The following is a 21,861-nucleotide window of genomic DNA, read 5'->3' as shown; positions in this document are numbered from 1 at the left end:
GAAATGATGAAAGTATAGTGTATATACACCATAAAAAAGTAACATATGCATTATTTACAAGTCAAAGATTAGCACTCCCAGGATAAACTCTGATGAGCTGTTTTCAGAAGAACGAAGTAGGAGACCATTATAAAAAATTCTAACCCACTTTGACAGTTCCCTAAAAACCAGCCTTTACACCAATTATTGATCTTGCTCACAGATTTTTGTTCCCTTCTTCCTTCAGGTACACATGAGGATTGTACCTCTGTGCCTCCTTGAAGTTAGATATGACCACGTGACATAGGAAATGCCCTGGCCCATGAAAAGCAAACAGAACAACGCATATCATCACTTCTGGTACAAGTATTTGACTTGCCATCTCTCTTCCCAGGCTGTGGCAACAGTGGGAACACAGGTTACTATGGAGATGAAGGCTGGGCAGCAGCCCTGGACAGTAGCCCAGACACACAAAGCATTCTGAGTGAAAAATCAATCTCTGTTGCTTTAAGCCACTGAGACTTGTTTTATTGTTGTTTGTGTTGTTGTTGTTACCACAGCATAACCTAACCTATCCTGACTGTTATCTTAAACCAATTGATTACTTATTCTCTTGCCAGTGAGGGACTTAAACCTGGGCCTTTGACAGGGTTCTGGCCAAGGGGAAGTGGGAGGAAATTGGCCTGGGCGCTTGAGGAGATGTTTCCTTGTTCTTAAAAAATATCACATGGGAAGAGATTCTCTTTTGATCCACTGGACATTGCTTTTGTGTCTGTAGTACCTGGAACTGTAGCAGCCATCTTGTAACTAGGATGGGCGCCCGCTGAGGACAAAGCCAACTTAATGAATTGGCTGAAGTGAATGATAAAAAGACTGAATGATAGGAAGAACTGTCCTTAGCTCCTGAATTAACCAGCCCTAGAATCAAAACCAATTGATCTCAGGGTTTCTTACTACATGAGATTTTATACATTTATAAGTGAGATTATAATATAAAATGTAGTAATGAGCTTTTATATATATTATACACATAATAATTAGATTATATATAATGTCTGTTTATATATATTTATGTATTTTGTATTATGTATTAAATATTTATGTATATACACACAATATATGTACAACTATATATATATATATATATATTTTTTTTTTTTTTTTTTTTTTTTTTGCGGTACGCAGGCCTCTCACTGCTGTGGCCTCTCCCGTTGCGGAGCACAGGCTCCAGATGCGCAGGCTCAGTGGCCATGGCTCACGGGCCCAGCCACTCCGCGGCATGTGGGACCCTCCCGGACCGGGGCACGAACCCGTGTCCCCTGCATCGGCAGGCGGACTCTCAACCACTGCGCCACCAGGGAAGCCCCAACTATATATTTTTATATATGTGTGTGTGTGTGTGTGTGTGTGTGTGTGTGTATTTATTTTCCTCCCTTTTGCTTAAGCCAAACTGGGGAGTTTTTTTTACTTGCAGCTGAAATCATCCTGGCTGCTGCATATGCCACCTGCTTACAGTGGACCCTTGAACTTCCCAGTGTGCTTGACACAGACTCCGTAAGGTAGATGTGGGCACAGTAAACTGGAGAGTAGCCTACTTGTTCTGACTTTTGCAGTTTGGGCTTCTTTGGGTCTCAGACCCAAATCTCAATACATATTAGAATGAGCTTGGCCCAACCATATTTTCAAGTTTAGGGAGGGTGAGAAAGCATCCCAGCTAGGCCAAATGGCTGCCTCTTTAAGGAGGTACATAGCTGTATAAACACAATACATTTATTTTCTTCATACATTCTTTTGGTGAAAATTAAATTTTGCCACTTGGCAAGTGGCACCGCCAGCTCCACACTGGCCGCCATGCCCAATTGCCTTCCCCACCTTATAGAAGAGGCAGACAGAAGTTCACGTTCTCTTTGTTTTCTCTTCTTTGCCCGTAGTGGATGGCTACCTGGGCTTATCAATGGATTAGGGAATTACAGATACAGTCACTTGCCAAGTTTCCAAGAACAGATTTCCAAAGATTGTGTGACCAGATAGATTAGTGACTCTCTCTGGTAATGCGACAAGACTGGGTTGTTTCTGGCATGAAGGTATGTGTGAATCTTTATCTACCAGGAATGAAATGACAGGTGTTCATAATTGCCTGTTGCTTTGGAAGTACATCATGCATGAAATGCCAGAAAAATATAAACGAGTTTTCCTGTTTTCTGCTCTCCTGTGTATAAATTTCATCAGAGTGTCATATTTTCAGAAAGAAAAAAAAAGTTTTATTTACCATTCACTCCCTGATTGCACTTAATTTTATTCTTTATACTGATACCCTGTGCACAGGGTAAGTAACTTTGAATGACAGTATAGTGTCCATCTTTCTAAACTTTGGAATGTGTGTTTTTCAGCCAACCATGTAACCAAGAACACGCAATTGAAATGCTTGCTGTTTTCTTCCCCTAGAATAGTGAAGGGGGAAAACTAAACTGTTTTCATCAGAAGTTTCATTCAAAATCATGAAAAACTGCAAGTGACAGCTGTGCAGATTCAGTGGATGTGACGTTTTTGAATTTCTTCAACTTGACAAGTAAACACCTTAAATCGGTAATGCTATATGCATAATACATGACCTGTATTTTGACATCCATCATCAAATGCTGACTTGAGAAAATATGGGTTTGTATGTCAAGGACTAGCACCCATAAAACAGGTAAAAATGCAGGTCACACGGTATTAGGAAAACTGTATTTCATTATAGAACCGGCAACAAACCAAAGCATCCTTTTATTTTATCTTATTTAAAGATTCCGTTTTCAGCTGTGAAAAGACTCAATTCCTTTGCATGAAACCTTCATTTAGAAATGACATGCTTGCCTCATAGGCCTCTTTCATTTTGCTTTCAAATTCCGTTTTCCCCTTCAGTCGCCAAGCCTGGTTCCATTAGCATCTGCAACTGACAAACTATGGTGGATGTCCAAAGACATCTCTCCATTAAATGTCTTTCTCTCTCCTACACAGGATCCCAAGAATGGGGTGATTTTGTTGGAAAGAAAACTTCAGCAATGATAATGTCACTTTTTATTTTGCTACTTTTATAGCCACACATTTTTATAAGCAAAGGCAAAGATAACAGAAATAGATTTTATCTTTTTTTGGCCCTTCCTGAAGAGTTGTGTTAAAGAGGAACAGAATTTATTAGCATTGTTTCATTTTTAGAGATCCTATAATGGGAAACTTGTGGCTTGAAACGGCAGAGCAGACCCAGATTCCCGAAGTGGCCTTGGAAAGAACAGAAAATCAGGCACCTTCCTTCCAAAGAGAAGAGGCAGTCTGGCCTTTGGTGCCATTTGATGGTATCTACCCCATTCACCATAGCAGCTGTTAATAAAGGGGCAGGTCTAAATGGTATCCAGGTCCCTGATGGTCTTGCTCCCCATCCCTTTGTTAGCTGCTGTGGGTACATCTTTGGTTGAATTTTAAGTCCCTCTACATAAAGCAGTGCTTCAGTTCTGCATGTGAAAGTGCTGGCACATGGAATATCCTCCAGGGACCCTGATCTACAGCTAGAGGATAGTGCAACTGGGAAACGCTCCTCCTGTTAGTTGAACTAACACTCGGGAAGTTAATTTTAGAAACAACCACTTATTTTGCCAGAAGAGATGATGAAGAATGTTGGCATTGGAGAGATGGAATCAGAAGTTCTCAATCAGGAAAAGATTCAAGTTTAATTAACTACAACCCAAGCTCTTACCAAGATGGCCTCCTGTTTCTTTAGATGGATTCTCTTTCCTCTCTGTTGGGCATGGACATGGGAGGCAAGTTTTGGGCTAAAGATAACTTTAAAGACTACCTGAACCCCTTACACTGAAAACTCCTCCCCATTTCAATCTTCAGGGGCAGATAGGATGGGCTTACTTTATTTGTTCTATTCCTTTGGCATCAGGCAGAAATGGGCCCAACATTGCCCCCTGCCAAGCATGCTCACTCTGTATGCTGAAGGAGAACTTTAGGTCAAAGACTGGGTTTTCTATTTCTTTAAACATCCCAGGTTGTCTACAAAATGCCTGGACCACAGAGAAGAAATGGAGCGGAAGAGCAAAGAGCATGTGCTTTGGAGTCAGATGTCTTAGGTTTAAATTCTGGCTCATCTATTTATAAACCACATAACCATGAGCATGGCACAGACTCTCCAAACCTCTGTTTCTTTGTCTGTAAGCTAGAATTACCCACTATACAGGGCAGTTGTGAGAATAAAATGAAATAGTATATTTAAAGCATTTAGTACAATGTGTGGTATGAAGAAAAATACTTGAAAATGTTGACTACCAACGTTAATATTTTACTCAGTACACAATAAATATTCTGGCTAGGAACAGCATCCACTGCCTCCCCCTTCCCTATGGATAAAGACCTGAGGTAGCTTTTGGTAGAGTTTTTTAAAAGAACTTTCACATAGAGAAAAATCCTGGAAAGTTAATGGGAAGGCAATAGCAGTGTGGATATATTTTGGTAGAAATAATCAGGTCAATCCAGTGATAAAAATACAGCCTAAAATATTTAAGGATGGAGTGTTTTGGATATTGGATGGCTAGGATTTTCTTTAGGTATGTTGAAAAGCTGGTGTCCAGTCTTCATGAAAGAAAGGTTCTTAATGCCTTATAGCAACTGCAGACTCTCTGGAGTCTTCTGTTTTCTAGACCTAATTTCCCACTTCCTTTAATTATTTAAGGACATAATCTTTCTTCTTTTGTTTCTTGGGCTTTTGAAACGGTTTTCACTGCTCTCTATATTCTTTCCCAGAATGTGCGTTCTCAACCATCACCACTGTTGGGTTCAGCTGAACAAAAGCTGTAGCATCTGATTTTCTCTTTTATGATTGGTTATTCAATGCCAGGCAGCACTTGGCCTGTGTCAGGGAAGTTATTGGAAGGTTAAGTGACCTATAGTTAAATTTGACAAGGGCATTTCAGTTTGGATGGCTTCACATGAAAGAATTTAACAAAAGCACTTGACCTATTCCTAAGAAGTTCAAGGAGAAGAGGCTTGGGAATAACAAGATCACTAAGGTTTCATTTTTTAAAGTAATTGTTTTGGGTACCTGCTGCATGCATGCATACAGACGTAGCATCCAAGGAGCACCTGTGGTTACAGGCAAAGAGAGGCTGTGACTCAGATAAGATCTACCAGAGGGCATGGTTAGAAAAGGGGTCCAGGGTAATGTAGTTGTGAGTGCATTTGAAGATGAGAAAGACTCAATGTCATGGTCTTTGTGGAACTCAAAGCAAGGGCAAGAATGTTCTGGATCTAGATTGACTAAGGTAATTCTGAGAATGAAGAAGTCAGGCTTAAGTAGAACCTTAAGGAAAAAATAGTAAAATCCAACATTTACCGAGTGCTCAGCATGTACTAAAATCTGCGCATGTTTTAACTCTAGTTCATACAGCCATCCTATGTAGATACTGCTATGTTACAGATGAGGAAGTTGAAGCACAGCAGAGTTAAGCAACTTGACCCAGCGCATACATTTAGGAATGAGCAGATCGAGATCTCAGCCCAGGTAAATTGGCTCCAGAGCCTCCTTTAAGTCTCCATGGCATATTCCTCCTTATTACGTGCCAAAGCTGTGCTAAGGGTTTTTTCACTGGCCACCTCATTTATTCCTCATAACAACCCTGTAAGTACAGGAACTGCTAATATTACCATTTTGTAGATGAAGAAAATAAGATTCAGAGCAGTCAAATAACTTCCTCCAACACCCCAGTTGGTAAGTGGCAGATCTGGGGGCTACAGCCAGACAGTCTGACTTCAGAACCCAAGGATTACCGTGCTCCATGCTGCCTTGCCTCTGTGTGTGATGGTCTCTCTTTTCTCATGTGCTGAGCTTGGCAGGCAAGTTTGAGGCCTGAGCCAGTCTCACTCTTTTATTGTTTTCACTTTTAAACAATAGCAGATAACAGCTGGGACCCACTGTAGTTATGCTTAACTTGCTTTGGTATGGTAGCATGCACGACTCAGTACATGTGATAAATGCTTTATTACAGTATTTTTCCATAGGGGAAAACAAAGTACTTTCTAAATCTTCCCTAGTTAAATCCCCAAGCTTTTCCAGGGAGAGAGGGAGATGGAAATTCTTATAAATCACCTCCCCTAAAATAGATGGAGAAATGAAGGTAAGTGCCTCCCCACCCCCATAGATTTAACATAAAGGAATAGGTTCAAATGGTGGGGCAAATTATCTTTTATTGTGTGCATATAAATGATGGTTAGAAATCCATATGCTACGTTAAACGAGAGAAATAAATTAGGCAGAGTCACCTAGGTTTGCTGAGACAGGTATTCAATATGAAGTTGTAAAAGGGAAAGATCACCGTTAAAAATGATCTATAAAGGCATGTTAAAATCAAGAGACACATCTCATATTACATCATCTAGGATATGAATTAAATTTCCTGTTAATGCCAGGAAAAAAAAAAACCCAAAGCCAAATGTCAGATGAAGTGAAGATCAATAAAAATATTTTGGTAAGTAAATGCAACAATGCTACTTAACACATGATTGGCAACTGCTGAAACATAAATTATCCAAATTTCCCATTGCTGCTTATGGGAAAATTATGCAGATTAGAACTTGATTAGGCTTATATCATGAGACTCAATTTGGACTTTTAATCTATTAAGCTCCAATAAATGAGGCATCTGAATAGCTCCCCTGAGCAAGTACAGTAATAGCCACAGCAGTCATTTTTTGCAGTATGTATTCCAACAAATTCTTCAGCAGCTGAAGTAAAGAAAATTCCAGGTACAGAAGCATGATTGCTTTCTAACTTGTAGGGGGAAAAATCCACGTGCCCAGGCTTGATTTGGGAAATAGATTTTTAAGAAAAGTCTGCAAGAGAAATCTGGCCAAGGGAAAACCTCAGTTGAACCTTGTAATAGTTTTTCATAGTAGTTTTCAGTGGCTTTCCCCAAAGTTGGAGTCCTGAGTCATGAGAGCCAGGAGCCGACCAGTGTTGACTCAATAAAAAATGATTATTTATCAAGGCAGAAACTTCTCCTGACACTGCCCAAAAGCTACTCTAACTGAGCACTTTCCACTTAGGAGCTGGAAGTGGTGCCAGCTCCCGACAGGTTGCTGGAGGTCAATGCTGGGAAAGGTGGGGCAGGGAACACCCTTGCCAATTTCAACTGTGTTTTCTGCTTTATTCCAGGTAACTCATGAGCTTGGAGCTGATCATTGTCCTCTACCCAGAGCCTAAAGACAGAGCTTAGAAATTACATTAATAGACAGTTCTGAGAAACCTAAACTATACCATTTGGGTCTCTCTTTGCCTCTTTGCCAATCACTCTGTTAGGGATGCAAGAACTTTGGAAATCTTGTAATAATTACCTCCCTTTTACAGATGAAGAAACTGAGGCTCAGAGCAGCGAAGTTACTGTGTCTAAGGTTGCGGATCAGTTGGTGGCAGAGCCGGGATAGTTGATTCTGTTGTTACGTGCTCCCCTTCAACCTCTTCTCTACATGAGGAACCTATTCCCAGTGTTTGGTGGGGGGTAGGGGAGGGGGGCAACCCTGACTCCACAGGGCCAACAATATGGATCCCCATCACCCTGGACACATGGCTGGTTTAGAGATCCACTTGTCCTCCAAGCTGGGCCAATCTGTGTTCTCCCCAAGACCTGATGAAATCGATGCTAAAGATGCTTTCAAAACCACAAAGGATGTAAGTACGGGGCTGCTGGTGAGCATTTAGCTCACCAGGGGACAAATGAAAACAGGGCAAATGAATCAAGAAGTAAAGAGAATGAGACAGAGCTCTGACATCACTCAGGCTCCTGGGCTCAAATGTGCCTAACGCCAGAGACACCCCAGTTGTATGACTTCCTCTTTATTTAAGGCTTTGGGGTTGGATTTCTATCACCTGCAACCAAAATGCCCAAATAGTATAGTAACTGAGAAAAATCTCGGTTCTTTTCTTGGTAAAATGGCTCAAGCATGTCTGAGTTTCTATTGAAACAGGTGACTATATCTTCATTCAAGGTTTCTTGTTCACTTCCAGTGACCAGGGACAAGACCTGGGTCAATTTCTTTATTTACAACAAGTAGCATTGATATATATATATATATATATATATATATATATATATATATATATATATATATATATATTGTGTGTGTGTGTGTGTTACGCGGCCTCTCACTGTTGTGGCCTCCCCTGTCGCAGAGCACAGGCTCCGGATGCGCAGGCTCCGGATGCGCAGGCTCCGGACGTGCAGGCTCCGGACGCGCAGGCTCCAGACGCGCAGGCTCAGCGGCCATGGCTCACGGGCCCAGCCGCTCCGTGGCATGTGGGATCTTCCCGGACCGGGGCACGAACCCGTGTCCCCTGCATCGGCAGGCGGACTCAACCACTGCACCACCAGGGAAGCCCAGCATTGATATTTTTAACAGTACTCTTTTCTAGAGACTGTATTTAATGAAAGCATTGGGAAGCTGCATAAGGTACTTCATCTTTTTTAGAGTTTCTGTTCTGGGTCTAAATTAAACCAAAGCAAACTAAACCAACCAACTAACAACCAATCAAGCAACCGAAGTTCTCTACAGCTATTTGTCCATTAAGTTTCATAAGATATAGTCAGCACTTAGACAAGTCACACACACATGAAACAAATATGTTTGCAAGAGTTGTCTCTCCAAGCAGACAGTCTCTTTCTTTAAAGTAAACTTAAAGAGCTTACTGTCCCTAAATAAGAACCTGTCTCTCAGAGGGGTTGGTGTAAGGAAGGAATGGGGGGAGGGAGGGAGAGAGGGAAGGAAAGAGGGAGGGAATAAGGAAGGGAGGGGGGGAGGGGAGGAGACTAGTTACAACTCAAACACAGTTAAGGCCACAGATTTGGAAAGAAACCTAATATTCACTGGTCTAACCTCTTCATTTGTGCAAAAGCTCATGGTGTCATGATGAATTTTCCACAACTTCTCAATTGCCTTTTACCCCCTCTGATTCATCTTACAACTTAAAAATAAGACGTAATTTGGCGACACAGATCAAATGATTTAAAATTTGACATACCCTTTGACCTAAGCAATTTCACTTCTAAAAATACATGCACAGCCAACATTTCTTTATAGTAAAGATTTGGTTACAATGGTCTTCATTTGTAGTTATTAAGTAACAGTATTAAAATGAAAACAACCTGAATGTCCAGTTTTAGGAAACTGATTGTGTTAAGTATGCATCCACTAAAAATAATGCAGAAAAACATTTCATGACATGGAAAAAATGGTCATGAGACAATTTTGTGGAAAAAACAGGTACATACTATTATGTATGATCCATTTTTGAGGGGTAAACTATTTATATCTGCAGGAACAAGACTAACGTTAACTTTCTTATGTCCGAATGCTAAGATTATAAGGTAAGGAATTCATATTTGTCTTCTTTTTGCTTATACATAGTTGCCAAATTTTCTAAAAGACATATATTTCATTTGTGCAAGGAGAAGAAAATTTACCAAAATTATAAATGAATAAAAGAAAAGAGCCTGAAACCTCACAACTTCACCTTATCTTCATGGGTTGAGAACAGCTGGTTGACACGGTGGAGGGCTCATGCTGATAAGCTGTAACAACCCTAAAGGTCATTTTGACCTACATGAATTTGGGGAAACTAATGCTCTGGGATAGAAGTGACCAAAAGTTACAGATTAAGGGGCTTTAGAAGAACAGAGCAAAACAGAGTTTTCAGGGTTCCCAGTTCTCTACCATTTCAACTTCCTACAATGTTGTAAGAGCCACTCAATCTCAGAGCAAAAGATGCTGAGAGCTTACATGGGTCCAAAGAGCCATAGAAACCCACAATGCTCTGTGCATACAGCTGAGGGGAGGAGCAGTCAGAGCTGGCTTCCAGCACAGAAGAGTGGCATGTGCTGATTCCCATCCCTACTCTCACCAAGTCTTACCCACTTCAGATATGCTGTCCCCTCCCTTCTCCCCTAACTCGGTTCCTGCCCCTCCTTCACCACCTCCAGGAAGCCCGCCTTGACTAACTTTTCTCCCCCCAATGTAGTTACTTCACAAAGATATCTTTGCTGCACTTTTCCTTTCCCCTTTATTCACTATTTTAAACTGTAAGAATTACTACTGATTATGTATCAATTACTACCTAATGTTTAAATGTTTCTAAAGCATCTTTCTTTTTTTTTTTTGCGGTATGCGGGCCTCTCACTATTGTGGCCTCTCCCGCTGCAGAGCACAGGCTCCGGATGCGCAGGCTCAGCGGCCATGGCTCACGGGCCCAGCCGCTCCGCGGCATGTGGGATCTTCCCAGACCGGGGCACGAACCCATGTCCCCTGTATCGGCAGGCGGACTCTCAACCACTGCGCCACCAGGGAAGCCCTAAAGCATCTTTAATGTTCTCTTTTCTTCATACCTATTGGATTCTTCATTTCAATACGGCATGAACTACATCAGCCTTTCCTTTACTATTACCACTTCTGAATTCCTGTCCTGGACCCTCCCTCTTTGCTGCCACCAGAGAGTACAAAGGCTGTTTTGCCACTAATATAGAAACTTCTTCATGCTGGATCACATTTCCAGTAAACTAGAGGCATACTATGCCAGGGAAAAGGTAGAAGTACACATTGCAAGACAGCAATACGAAGTGGATCCTAATAAAACACACAGAAACCCTAATGCTGCCAAGACTATATACCATTTTGTTTCCATTACATCAATTTTTCTCCCCCTTTTGTGAGCATTAATCAAAGAAATGCAAAGAGCTCATTAAAGTGACAGATAGACTGAAAATGTAACCACCTTTACATTATAAACAGTTTCTTTATGTTCTCAGTGTTATGGGCTTTGTTTTTCAGCATTTGTCATGTACTTCAAATGTCCTTTTACATTTAAAACACCAAATGCCAAATGGGCCCCAGTTGTTTGGTTTAGTACAAACCAATGGCCAGCGTAGCAAAAACCAGAGCTAGGAAATCACAAGCAAACTAAAACACCCGTATCTTAAGTGCACAGAAAATTAAGTAGCTGTAAAAGATGGATTTGCCAAGTGGTCCAAGGCATTGCCCTGCAATTCAGGAAGAGAAGAATCCCATCATTGACAAGTCTCAGCCAGCTGTCACTGACAGGTTCTAGAGACAGGACGCCTGGACAGAGATAGTGGCTGACGTTCCAAACATTTGATGGTCTTTTAGAAGAAAGCACTGTAAATGTTTTCTTTGAAGTTTGAAAGGCTTTTCCTGCATATATGATGCTGGCAGATGAATATGTAACTGGAATCTTGGATTTTGAGAGTCAGGCATTCCCCACACTCATAGAACTTCACGAAAGAAGAGGCCGATTGGTGCTAGTTTGATTTTGAACATCTCTGTTTACACCATGATCAATATCCTTTGACCACATCCTGAAATGAGCCATAACATCGTGAATTAAGAACAGGAATTCTGCAGCTAGACTGCCTGAGTTGAGGGCTGCCTCCTTCGGTTCCCAGTTTTATGATCTGGGGCAATGTACTTAAATTCTGTGTCTTAGTCTCCTCACCTATAAAATGGAAGAGTAATATGTCATGAAGATTAAATGAGTTAAATAATACAGATAAACTGCTTATAACAGTGCCTGGCACAGAGTAAGCACTTTATAAGTATTAACTTATTTTTGATGATGCTGATGTCAATGATAGACTGGTAATGCTGACAGAAAAACAGAGAATCAAAAGACACGGGTTTTAGCTCCAGGTCATCCCCTAACTCCCTGCGACAATTTAGATTCAATGTCTTACCCAAACTTGGTTTGCCCATCTGTAAAACTGAGGCACATAAGGCAATGTCCCAATGACTTCTGGCTCCCAAAAACGTGTCATCCTAATTCTGGGGCACTGTATATAATACTGGAATCAAAGTAACTCTGGGTTTGATCACTCAATATTCAGGAATGCCCACAGTCATTCCTGGGGTCATCTTTTGAAGAAGTGAAAGGCAGGAGCCCTCCCTTCCAGTATCACAGCACATAGTTCACATCAAAAAACACACCAGTATAGGCATACAAGAGACACGCACTAGGGCTTCCCTGGTGGTGCAGTGGTTGAGAGTCCGCCTGCCAATGCAGGGGACACGGGTTTGTGCCCCGGTCCGGGAGGATCCCACGTGTCACGGAGCGGCTGGGCCCATGAGCCATGGCCACTGAGCCTGCGCGTCTGGAGCCTGTGCTCCGCAATGTGAGAGGCCACAACAGTGAGAGGCCCGCGTATCGCAAAAAAAAAAAAAAAGAGAGACACGCACTAAATGCACTGCACCATGACAACCATGCAGCGTGCACATTACAACTCTGAGCATGAGACAACACCCTGTCTCAGGAGTAGTCCATAAGCTATAATCATCCCTCCAGGAGCCCTCCATCCAATCCACTCGCTAATAGACAATCCAGTTTCATCTCCTGCTATGTGATCATAGTCATGGCAACTGCTCTTGTCCTCAGTTTCTTCACCTGTAAAACGGGGATGACTCTAAAGTTCCTTTCAGCTCGAAAGTTTGTCTCTTTCACAACCTTAAATTTTAATAATAAACTCATACAGAATAAACTAGCAAGGAGAATCAAGAGGGCCTCTTTTCAGAGGCCCTCACAAGCTGTAGTGCAGATCCTACCTTTCAATTCTGTTTTATACCTTTGCCTGGAGAATGAAATTTCAGCGCCCAAACCAATGAGAAGGATGTACTTTCTCCAAAGTTGCTATAATGGCCAAAAAGGCCATAAATAACCATTTATTAAACAAACAGTATGGGCTGAAGGAAGAGAAACTGCCACAATTAGGCCCCTGGGGCCTGCAGGCACGGTACATAACAGTGGGACTCGCTTATAATCTTGGCAATATGTTATCAGTTGTTCCATTTTCTTGAAGTTATCTTCATAATCAAGATGCTATCCCAGCCACTGTGGGCTTTAGAACTATTTTTAATTTTAATTTAAAGAGCAATTAAAGAAAGACAATGGATATGTGGGATAATAAAGTAAGTGATTTGCAGCATGCAAATGACAGAGGCTTAATGATAATATGGTTCTAGTCTCCAAAGGGCTTGGGGAGAGAAAGCCCTTTCCACATGTGGTTGTTCAGCTAATGTGTCTCAACCCACAATTACAACATTGCTGACACCATTAACCAGTGAAACAACATCATTTCGAGAAATCCTTGTTGTCTCATTAAAATGGAAAGGGTCAGGTAATTTACCAGCGTTGTATGTCTAGTTTTGTTGTTGGTAATTAGCAAACATTACCCAGCATGGACTCCCGCTGGGAGCTGGAGAAACTTTGTGAAATATTAAAGAGAAAAGTCTTTATATTTCACTGGAAAACTGAAAAGAGGTGCAGTAATAGTCTCCCTGTCACTTATTTGCACTTAGGAAAAGGAAGGAGCAAGCTGGGACTCTTTAACTTAGGGAGAAATGTTCAGAATGCATTGGGAAGGCACTATCCAAACCAATAATACCCTGAATTGGGCTGTATACTGGCCAGCAGGGTCTGTGTCCCTGTTTCTGAAAGGGGGTGGGGAGGAAGGGAAAATTGCAAACTACATCTTTATTGTTCTTACTTAAGTTCTCTGAATTAATCTCCTTGAAATAGAGGAAAGGGGCTATAAAAAGTTTTCTCTCTGGAATGCTTTAATGATTTAAATAAGCGCCAGAATTGTTTATTCAGAAAGTTATTTATATATAGTTTTAAATGTAGACATGGAGGAAACATATCCCAGGGCCCTGACTTCCTGCCTCCTTGCTTCCTAATGAAAGCCTCTATAGATATTGGAACTGAGACTCCCACCCGAAACGCCAGCCAACACTTGGTGTGTTGTCAGGAAGCAGAATGGTATCTTATTCCTTAAATGGAACTTTTGGAACATAAAACACATTCCAATAAATGTGAACATAAAATTATGAATTCATTAAACTACTTTGGTATCTTGAGCTATATATAATATTTATATTCTGACTACCGTAAAATATGCTTTAATATCTTTAGGCAACTATAAGGACTTAAATATTTATAAAATGGCTAAAGATAAAGTATGGCCCTCTTATTCCTACATACAGATGATGTAAGGCATGCAATCAAAGACAATAACACTCTCTGCCCATTCATCATCTTAAAGGAGCCGATCAACACGCCATCCCTCGTGTGCCATCTGCATAAGAGTTGTTGCCGACACAGGCAACTCCAGAGGAGTTTGAGCCTTAAAAACTACCTAGAGTGCTATACTTCACAGAAAACAGGGCTTTCTGAAAATGGAGACAAAATGATAAATTTGCAGGCAAAACAGCTCTAAGAGGGGCTTCAAAGTACTGCTGTATTTATCTCTGGGACATTTGGGAATGGTAAGCATTTTGATTTAATATTTCATAACATAGAGGCAATTGCTTCCTTGCATGGTATATAATTAATGTTCATAAAAAGGAGGGTTTAAAAAAATTCTTCAGTATCCTAAATATAAATAAGTAAGTAAGTAAGTAAGAGACGCACCTGGGCTTCCTTTAGAAATGTGGAACAGCCTCATATAACCCAATAAAAAGAAAGCCACTGTGAATTTATAATCACCTGAGGACCTATTAAGAGTAGGTTTATAGATTAAGTGTGAAACTTCAACCCTGACATTCTCATTATTTACTGTCCTTCCTTGTCATTAGAACCAGGGTTTGATTGATTTTCAAAATTTTTCCATTTCCTATGTCAATTAGGCCTTCTGAGACCTCCCTGCCCCCACCTCTCTTGATCTCTCCCATGCACACTCCCCTGGTTTATTTCCTCTGCTCTTTCTGGATCGAGATGGTGTAAGGCTGGGGAACATGTAGACGTTCTTGAGTCAAAGGTCATTTCTCATATATACAGCATTTTCATAATGTCCATTATATACCATCCAAAATTCCTAGAAATCACCCTTAGGAGGCTGCCAGTCTATGGAGATTTAAGCTTAGTGAGTCCACAGCCCTGATATGAGGCTCACAGATGGTTACCTTTGGTAAAGAAGAGCCTAGGCCTGTGCTTCTCAACTTCGATTGCACCTTGGAATCCCTGATGCCTGCACCCTATGCCCAGAGTCTGATTTATTTGCTCTGGGATGCGGCCTGGGCATGGCAGGGTTTAAAAGTTCCCCAGTTGATTATAATGTGCAACTAAGGTGGAAAGCCACTGGTCTAGGTAAACTTCTTGAATGTGTATGCAAATATTTCTGCATACACCTACGGGGAGGTAGGGGAGGGACAGACAGAAGATGCATCATTTTACTAGGTATTTAAAAGGATCCAAAACCCCTTTCCCAATGAACAAATCATTCCCAGGGCCTCAGGCTGAGGGCCAAAATTACTTTTTTTGAGGGAAAAAGAGGTAAAGGAGGGAGGCCAGGTGCCACCTACCATCTAGCTGCAGCAGCATGAGCCCCACTCAGCCAGTAGCAACTCTGGATTGATGTCATTTCACCCAAATGTCAGGACTCCTGCCATAACCAACTGCCTCAGAGCAGATGTGCATGAGGTCTTCCGTCACTGAGCCGAGGCCTCGCCTTTCTGTTTCCTAAAAAGCTCCACTGAGTGGTACCACACTGGCCTGTCTACAGAGGGAAAATCCCAGTGGTCACTGTCAATCTGCCCCCATCCTTTCTCAACACTCTGTAGGCTTTTGTAAGTCTCCCCCACCTGGATTGCTCACCTCCCAAAGGTGTCTTGGTTTCCACCATCATCTACTTGCCATGCACACCTAATGACAAGCAGAATCAACAGGAATTCTGGCTGCTGGGTACAAATGGCCAACCCTAACTTGTTAACTGTTATTTTGGGGGACCAAATGAAAGAAAATGGTAAAGCTATCCAATATTAAGAACAAAAAAGCTAATGTTGCTTGATCTCTAACTACACCCTAGGTAATAAGTGCTTTACATCCATCCACTCAGGGCTGCCATGTATGGTTACGAAGGTCAGACACTGAACAACAGCTCATCAAAGTGGGCATCACTCATACCATGGAATGATATATTTGCATAATTATTATAATGGTTTTTCCTAGCAGATGGTAGAAAAGCATACTGTTCAAACATAATCAGTATATTATGAGAATTTTTCAACAGATGGAAGTAAAGTATCTCAAAGGAAGGAGTGACTTTTTCTGACTCACGTAAAGGTAGCATACAGACTAGAGAAAGCCCTATATCTCATTTATATCTCACAGAAATTTGATGAGCCAGGTACAATTAGTATTCTCAGTGAGAAAACGGAGGCACAGAGAGGTTAAATAATATGCCCAGGCCTAGTAGGTAGCAGAGCTGCATTCAAACCCAAGTTTTCAGTTCTAGAGCCCTCACACACCATGATTAACCTGACTGCAAAATGCGATTTCCAAAGCCCTCCATGTTTTATAAAACCAATCTGTAGTCATCATCTCCTTGGATTCATACACAATCCCTCAGGATATTTAGGTGGGGCTACTGTAACAAACCCCATTTCAGGGATGAAGAGGTGAAATCAGAGTGTTTATCCAAAGTCAAATACCACACAACTAACGTTAAGTAGGATTTAAAACTTTGTCCCTTGACCCTACACGACGGTGTCATCCCTCTGACAGCCCCACTTGTGATTCACCATCATTAAGCAGAGCAACAGAACCCATCTGATTAACTGCCCCCGCCCAGGTGATAGAGCACAATTCGCCAGCCCATGGCTGAGAGGAGTGAGCGTCCATCTCCACGTGGCCAGGGCAGTGCTGAGGAACCATTCCAAGCCCCCTAGAGCAGAAAGTAGAGATGTTTTCTGTAAATTATTGAACTTTGAAGGTCTCAATGCTATAGCCTCCTCAGGCCTTGGGCTGATACTGTGCAATATACCTGTGATGAGGCCAGTAAAATATTGAGGATCGGGAGCTATTAGCAAAGGTTAAGGGAATGGGATGATGTGCACTAGAGAACTCTTGGGCAAGTCTGGCCATAGCTCCTACTGACAACTTCAGCGCCTTCGATCTTTGGGACCCTTGCCCAGTACCCAGCTATCAAATGAATGGAGAGTGACTGAAGGCTGGAAGGAAAGGATGTGGTATTTAATAAAGGAATCGAACTGCTTTACCTCATTGGAGGGCAAACTAAGACAGAGCAGACAGCAAACAAGAGATATGGGGATTAAATCATTTATTTGTTCACTCCACTCACCTCTACTAGGCATCTACTAGGTGTGAGGTGCTATGCTAAGCATCTAAGTATATTTTTGACAGTTGGTGGGAGTGGGAAGGTCAGTAAGATGACAGAAAAGGCCATTCTTGGAGGGTCTATCCAAGTTAACAGTGACCTCCCCTACAATCATTTCCTTTGACACCCTGAGATCCTTAAGTCCCTCAGCAATGTCATTAGTAGACACGTAGCCAAGTGCCTGTCATGAATAAACTTGGCCTTTCCTGCTCATGTGGGCTTCCTCACTCTGCTCCAGCCCTTTCCATCTGCCTGTAGCCCCTTTCCTTACAATAATCATACCGATTTTCAAATTCAACTCCACTTACTCTGGAGCTACCCCCACCTGTGGACCACTGCAGCTCAAAGCAAATTCTGCCTTCTTATAACACACTGTGTGGTGACATCCATGGGGCACTTCGAATGGCCAGTAGAAATTCTTTACAGGAGATATGTGATAAGACACTCCAGGACTACTATCCTGCTCTTCCAGAACCGGGGGAATACTTTCCTCCAGAATTCCATGAAGTATAACCACTCATACCCTTAAATATTCTATCAATCCAGAACTATAGTCATTTATAAAATCAGTTGGCTTCTTTGCAGGGCCATTTTTTTTAAAGGGAAATAAAGGTTTTAGGACTTGACATGAGTTTTCACCTATAAAAGGAAGGGTAAAGACAAAAATACACTGGATGGGTTGTAGGCTCATTTGCTGGCTTGAGGCATGCGTGCTATCTTCATAGCATATGGATCACATTCATGCCTCAGCAAATTACAAATGACTCACACCATGCATTTTGCAAGGTACTCTGGAATGTTCCAGATCCCATATCGTTAAATATGTGCATTCAACTTGTGCCATACAACTTATTTTACACATCTGTGTCACTTCTGCCTATAGATGTCCTTAGTGTCATGATGGCATGGACCATGGAAAGAGCAGGGACTAACCTCAGGCAACTTTCCTAAACTGACGCTCAGGTAAAGAACTGTTGGATCCTTATCTGGAATCTCATCAGGGGCCTCAGAGAGTCTGTGGGATGACAAGACTTCTTTCACCTTCCTCTGCTTATACAACCGCACTTTGCTCCCACAGGACAATTTATCTGGACCATTTTTCTGCACATAACATACAGCCTGAACTCCTAGGCTTTGAGGGCTAGAGTGGTCTGTTCATTCTCTGTCTTCCATGGAAACTTCCACCTGGAAAGTGGGATGAGGAGATAAAACCTGGAAATATTGTATAAGTTTCTGAACAAAAGAAAGCAACATCTGGGTCTCAAACTTTCCACCCTCTTTTTGGCCGCTCCAAAATCAAGTCTATATTAACAGGGGGAAGAAAAGCTCAAGCAATTATACTGTTCACAGAGGCAGGTAAGCAAAACTCTTCTCCCAGCTCTGCCGTTGTTTGTATGGTTGTCGTAGCAATGAAGTCAGGAACCAAGAGGATCCTAGTGTCTCTGACTGCTGGGGTGGGGACGGTAAGGGACCCACAAAACAGGGATGCCCAGAGACAAGAATACTCAAAACAGAGTCAGCCCTTGACTGCAAGAAGCAGTTTGGGAGTCTGGCATGCCTTGAGAGCTTTCCTTTCACTGAACGTTTGTCCCCAGGGATGCTTCCATGACCTTGAAAAGCAGATGTATAGATTCAGGCCCGTTTTCATCAGAATAACATTTGTTGTCTTTTATGCGGCAGACTGATGTAGTGAGAAAAGCACAAGGCTTTGGAATCAGACAGTTTGGGGATCTGAGCCAAGAGACTGTGGACAAGTTGCTGAATTTTTCTGAGCCTCACTTTTCTCATCTGTAGAATGGAGATAAATCACCTCTGCCTGAGTAGCTTATTGGGGGAGATTAAATGAAATATTGTCTATGAATGTGCCTGGTGCATGACTCACCTGAAGAAAAAGGGGGAATTATAATTTTTTAAAAGGAGCCTTAACTAGGCACATGAGCTTGGAGTAGCAGAGCAGCTCATGAAAGCCTGACGCTGGGACAAGGAGCTCAGTCCCACCCCAACTCCACCCCACATCTGTTTTCTGTCTCTGAAGCTCAGATTTCCTCTCACTGCAGTTGTCCCAAGCTGGGCACAGCAGAAGTGAATTCTGCTAAGCAGGCCATTGGAAGGAATAGGCGATATCGTCCATTTTTACTTTCTCTTCCCTAATCCACTCCCCTGGTTAGACCTTTTACGGAGGGCCTAAAAACCTCCATGGGTTCAGAAAGTAGCCCTCACTCCTCAGTCTCTTGTTACAGCTATTGTCGTGACGGTGGTTGCTTTTCCTTGTTTCCTTCACTGGGAATCTACTGCCAGACTAATAGATGGCAGTCTTCAGAGCATCTCCCATGTGGTGAAATATGCTGTGTAGGAAAAAATCTCCCAAGTTGAAGTCATTTAGAAAATGGCTGCAATGGCTGCTTTGCTGAAATACAGCTACCCCACTGTGCTCAGATCTGTCTCATGATGTGTGCAGAAGAAATGGAACAGGGCAGACCCCTTTCTGCACCTGAGACCCACTCGGAGCCCTAAGCCAGATTTTCTTTATTGTTTAGTAAGCTCTTTTAATGAAATGTACTCCTCTTATTATAGAAGACTGAAAATAAGGTCTAAATCACAAACCAATAAAAGAAAGTTATTGGGCTGGGTATCTAAAGTTACTACCTAGAGGCTACTCCAGTGTGGTATTTATAAATCTCTAAACAGTTAAGTATAATTGTCTTTCTGGTTTTTGGGCTGGAAGCCAACAGCCCTTTCAGTTACAACTGAAGAAAATTATTTTAGCGCTGAGCTTTGTTCGTTGGGTGGGTATAAAGAGGAATGGCTTCTCCCCCCACCGCCAGCTCAGAATTGAGAGAGAATATTGTGGTAATGAAATGTTATAGGGGAACAGCTGAGAAAAGGCTTCTCTGATTTCAGGGAGGGACAATGTGTGTAGGATATGTGTATAGGTGTGCTTGCAAGTGAGAGCAGCCCGGGTGTGCAGGGGGTGAGGCTTGGGGGAGGGGAGGAAGGGAGAAAACTGGGAAGGGCAGGTGTTGAGGGGTGACATGGGAGTTGAAGATGGGGGTGGTCTGTCAACTTAATGGAAAAGCCAGATGTGCAGCTGCTCACCCCAGTGCAGGCCACTCCCCATCTTAGACACAAAGACAGTGCCATTCTGGAAAGATGTGCAGGTTTCCACTAAAAGACCCATTATGACCCCAATTTCGCCAAACAGCATAGCTCTCCCTCTGGAGTAAGAAGGTAGATCTTCTAAAACACAGAGCTCTATGTCATCAGAATCAAGAAAATACCAGAGACCCTCAGTTATAAAGGACCACAGAACTCCTCTCGTCTACTTTCCCCACCATCACAAAGATCACGCCAGGAACTTCCATTTGGCAAACAGTCATGCGGTGATAGGACGCTCACTGCATGTTTAGGCTGCCTTTCTTATGTGGGATTAAAATCTGGTTCTCCCTAGTCATTAGCCATCGATCCTGGTTTTGTTCAATGGAGCAGAAGACGGCCCTTTTGGTCCCCTAGCCCCGTTCTCTTAACCGCTGGGCAAGTGACACGTAGTCCAAGCATTTCCCCATTCTGGTCGCCCCCTTGGCAGCACTGCCTGTCTGTCAATGTCTTCCTTCAAATCTTCATAGCTCTTGACACACTCTCTCTCGGACTGGCCAGGATGAAACAATCACTGCTCCAAATAAATTACACCTCTATCAGCAAGGTTTATCCAGCTTGTCTTGAGTAATTATTTGAAACTTAATGTTCAGCAGTCTTCATTCCATTCCATCCCATGGATTTTGTCCCAAAGTTCCAGTTTAAGAAGGTCCTTTTGAATCCTGACTCCTGTGATCCAATATAATTTAGAGATCTTAATTCACATGATCTCCCCCATATATAAAACAGAAGTCACATTTTCTTCCCTGAAACAGTAAGAGCGATCTCAGACTTCAGGATGTACCCTTTGCCCCCAATTAATGTTGTCTCTCCAAGGACTATAGCCATACTTCCAAAGAAAAATGTCATTCCCTACTTGAGGCTCTTAACCTTTGTTGAAATTCAGACAAAGGAGAGCGTCTGCTTATATGTGGACATCACTTAGTGTAACCGTGCCTGAGGGTCACAGAGGGCTGTAGGAACTAAGGTGTGTGTGTACGTGTGTCTTGTGCTTGTGTGCCTGTCGGCGTGTTTATGTAAGTCCACTATAATTTTTTTAAACTTGTGGTTGTAAAGAGACATAAAATATAGACAAATTAATTTAGAGGAGGCAAGAGAAAGCAGGCAGCAGACATTTGTCCCAAAGTTTGAGACACATACTCCTCCCTCCCCAGGAGCACTGGGAACTTGGCTCAGCTGTGGCTCCGTGGCTTGTACCAATGGTTCCCTCTGTCCTTTCTAAGATGGTCCTCAGACTTCTGCCGTTCAACTCCCTTTCCTTTTCCTGTCCCCTGAGGCTCTTCTTGGCCCCTAGAGCATGGGCAATGGGGCGGATCTCTAACTGTGACCCTCTCCTGGATTCAGGACTTCATTTCCACCCATCTGTTTTTCAGGTTCACCTGGATTTTTCCACCAAGTCCATGCGGAAATGAATCACAACTGAAACCCAACACAACCAACACTACTTCGCTCTGCAGCCAGTCCCTCCTCTCTGCAGGCTTCTTCGCATGAGCAGCCACTGTCCTCCATTACCAGGAAGGAAGCTCAC

At 42.4% G+C, this 21,861-nt stretch overlaps 1 protein-coding gene across 6 annotated transcripts in view; it reads right to left on the bottom strand.

Annotated features, from left to right (window-relative positions):
* Positions 1-21,861, bottom strand: part of KCNMA1 (potassium calcium-activated channel subfamily M alpha 1) — a 757,357-nt gene that overhangs the window by 36,606 nt on the left and 698,890 nt on the right. The gene's annotated exons all lie outside the window — the stretch shown is intronic.

This window comes from Mesoplodon bidens (assembly GCF_964165515.1).
Source record: "Mesoplodon bidens genome assembly, chromosome: 1".
Classification (NCBI taxonomy): domain Eukaryota; kingdom Metazoa; phylum Chordata; class Mammalia; order Artiodactyla; family Ziphiidae; genus Mesoplodon; species Mesoplodon bidens.
This window is presented reverse-complemented; position numbering and strand designations above follow the sequence as displayed.